The sequence below is a fragment of the Myotis brandtii genome, unplaced genomic scaffold, assembly GCF_000412655.1.
Source record: "Myotis brandtii unplaced genomic scaffold, ASM41265v1 scaffold463, whole genome shotgun sequence".
Lineage (NCBI taxonomy): Eukaryota > Metazoa > Chordata > Mammalia > Chiroptera > Vespertilionidae > Myotis > Myotis brandtii.
In genome coordinates this window covers 2,253,779-2,257,316 of record NW_005367694.1, presented here as the reverse complement: position 1 = coordinate 2,257,316, position 3,538 = coordinate 2,253,779, and positions in this window count along the sequence as shown.

Sequence of the window (3,538 nt, the reverse complement as noted above, 5' to 3'; positions counted from 1 at the left end):
ACCCCCACTGCCCAGGTCCCCAGGATGTCCCACTCACCGATCCCACACTCGTCCCCCTGCTGCTTCCAGCCGGCACAGCACATGGGCTCCTGGGAGCTGCAGGCAGAGAGAGGAGCCTGAGCCCCAATCCCCCTCATGGCAGGGGCTTCCCTGCAACCTCCACTCTGCCGTTGGGGAGTGGTTATCATGGCCCTGCTGTGTATGAGGGTCAGGAACTATTGTAGGTTTGGGAGAGTAGTGGCAAATGAGACACACATTCCAGCCCTCCAGCGTATGACACCGGGAGGTGCAGAGCGCAGACCACCAATAGACCTAACTTCTAAGAACTTCCCAGTTCTCTCTACAGGGTCTCCCCATCCCACCTAACTCTCTGGACCCTCCTCCCCCAGCTACTAGGCCTGAGAAAGAGACCCCAGGTGTCTCAGGAGGGGCAGCAGTGACAGGGGCTGGGGAGAGGTCCCTGGGCCTCACCCCCACTGCCCAGGTCCCCAGGATGTCCCACTCACCGATCCCACACTCGTCCCCCTGCTGCTTCCAGCCGGCACAGCACATGGGCTCCTGGGAGCTGCAGGCAGAGAGAGGAGCCTGAGTCCCAATCCCCCTCCTGGCAGGGGCTTCCTGCAACCTCCACTCTGCCGTGGGGGAGTGGTTATCATGGCCTTGCTGTGTATAAGGGTCAGGAACTATTGTAGGTTTGGGAGAGTAGTAGGGAAGGAGACACACATTCCAGCCCTCCAGCATATGGCACCGGGAGGTGCAGAGCGCAGACCACCAATAGACCTAACTTCTAAGAACTTCCCAGTTCTCTCTACAGGGTCTCCCCATCCCACCTAACTCTCTGGACCCTCCTCCCCCAGCTACTAGGCCTGAGAAAGAGACCCCAGGTGTCTCAGGAGGGGCAGCAGTGACAGGGGCTGGGGAGAGGTCCCTGGGCCTCCAGGACCTGCTCAAGTGTGGCATTGTGAAGTGCCAAGGCAGATAGATGTGCAGCCTCTGGGTGAGGCGGGTAGACACAGTGAGGCATCCACTCAGTGGAGGTGCCTCCTAGAGGGGCAGGCACACCTGGGGAGTTCTCCACAAGCGTAAGGGAGGTAAAACTGGGAGGTCTCCAGGGCAAGAGTTGAGGTGTAGGAAGGAGATATTAAAGCACCTACTTATATGTTTTTAAAATCTTGTTTAATTTTATTTGGCTTTACAAGGTACAAGTCACCTCAGTAGGAAGCATACCATTTAGAACTGTCACATTTCAGGGTAGTACAGTGTCCAAAACTCTGGGCTGATGGGGTGTGTGGGCATGAAGGTTTGGAGGCCCCGCACAAGGGCTGAAATGCGGGGTGCCCACATTTGGGGGGCAAAGGAGGCTGAGAAGGAACAGACGCTCAGACGCCGGTTCATAGGTCCCATCAAACCTAGAAGAATTTCATCCGAATCCTAAAGGCACAGAGCAGCCATTCGCATTTTAGAGAAAAGGAGTGGGCTTCTCCAAAGGAGAGGGACCGGGATGGGAAGAGGTTGGGAGGGGGCCTAAGGACCCTGGGTGAGTGGTCCAGGCTGGGAAGGGAAAGGCTGCCCCCCATCACCCCCTCAGAAGATGCCGCACGTCCCCAGGATGTTCCAGGACATCAGCACACCCTGGATGGGGCCTTGGGGCCTCACCCCACAAAATAACTCCATTCTCCCTCAGGCCCAAGACGTGGGACCTGGGAACAGGACCCATAAAAACCTCAAAGGGCAGGAATGGGGCTCAGCTGATTTTCCACAAATTGAACTGGATGCCTGACACAGGGAACACAAAGGCCTGGCTTCTCCTGCCCCCCATGACCTGCACCCCCTAGGCCTGCCCCAGGGCTCCCGGTGCCCATCTACAAGTAGGGCCTTCACCCTCGGCCTTTTCTGCCAGTTCTGAACCCAAGTCCCTGGGAGGAGAGGCCCTGCAGGTGTCCTCCTGATGGAATGGTCCTGGAAGCACGACCAATTCCTGCCTGGCCATGTGATTCTGTGGGCGAGAGCCTGTTGTAGGGCCCCAGGAAGCTGGATTTGATGCCTGCCTCTGCCCCTTGCTATGTGACCTTGGGCGCAGAACTCAACCTCTCTGAGCTTCAGGCTCCTTCTCTGTAGAATGGAGCCCATGGGTTTGGCAGGAAGATTAAACCAAGATGTCTCAAGCATTTGGCACAAACGAAGAGCTCAGCCAGCCCACACTGAAAAGGCTTCAGGCTCCTATACCAGTTGCCTCTCCTCTGCCCCCGTGGACACCCCTCCTCTGGTTTCCCCACCCCCAGGCTCTCTCCTCTCTGGAAGCTCATTGGTCCCATCTACGTGCTGACAATCCAAGCCTGGGAGCCCTCCACGGGGCCCTCCTTCCAACACTGAACGCCTAGCTGCCCCCCCCCCCCCCCTCTCGTCACAGGTAAGCCCGGTCCTTACAGGCTGGGAGGCCGAATCCCCAGAGCTGACCCTGACTCCGCGCACACATCACATCCATTGGCTCTACCGCTCAGAGTGGATCTAGGATGGGACAGGCCACTTCTCCCCTGCTCTGCCCCAGCCTGGAAGAGCCACCCTGGCTCTCCCTGATCCCCCAACTGGCCCCACATTCTGCCCCCCCGCCCCTCGTTCCTCTGCCACCTGAGAGTCAACCCTTGTCAGATGCCAGCCCTCCTCTGCACAAAGCCCCCGGGGAGTTCCCATGGCCCTCAAAAAACTCAAGTCCTTAGAGCAGTGGGCAGACCCCACTGTGGTTGGCCACCCTTACTCTGGCCTCTCCACCACCATCCCCCTCCCAGGCTCTGGCCAGCCCCCAGGTCCTTCCCCAGGCCCTCTGCACTCAGAGCCTCACCCTGGACACCACAAGGCACTGCCTCCTCTTCCCTGGGCCTCTGCCCACTTATCAGCTCGCAGTGGGTCTCCCAGATCACCCTAAGGGAAGCAGCACTCCCCACTGAACACCTAGCACTTGCTGGATGGCAGATGATTTGCTGTAAGTTTCCTCCACCACCCCGGCAGGGGTGTCTGTCTCCCCTGTTGTGCCCCCTGCACCAACCACAGGCCCGGCACACGTGAGATACATGGGTTTTAGTGGCTGTCGCTCCCCTCCCCTGGTCCTCCCACCTCTGGGGAAAGGGAACTGCTGGGGGGAGCCTTGGGAGAGTAACAAAAAAGAGCGGCTGTCCTTCCCATTAATCAGCTCCACCCATGATTGAAGTCACCCCCTCCACTGCATGAGGGAGGCCCAGAGAGGTGAAGCGATTCGCCCAGGGCCACACAGCGGGGAGAGCGGCAGCAACAGGATTTGAAACACAAACCCGAGCTCTTGGCGAGTAGAAAAGGCCGCCTCATGGGGAGGTCTCAGGGCTGCGGGGAGTGGGAGCGAAGGGCTCAGGCTTCCGACAGCTCCAGCCTGCCACCCACCGGATCCCCAGCACCGACCCCGAGGGGAGGAACAGCTGAGGCTGAGCGGCAGGGCCCGCAGCGATCGCGCCCTCCCCCTCTCCAGGCAGGGCCCCGCCCGCCACCGCCGCTGCATTCCTGGGACCTG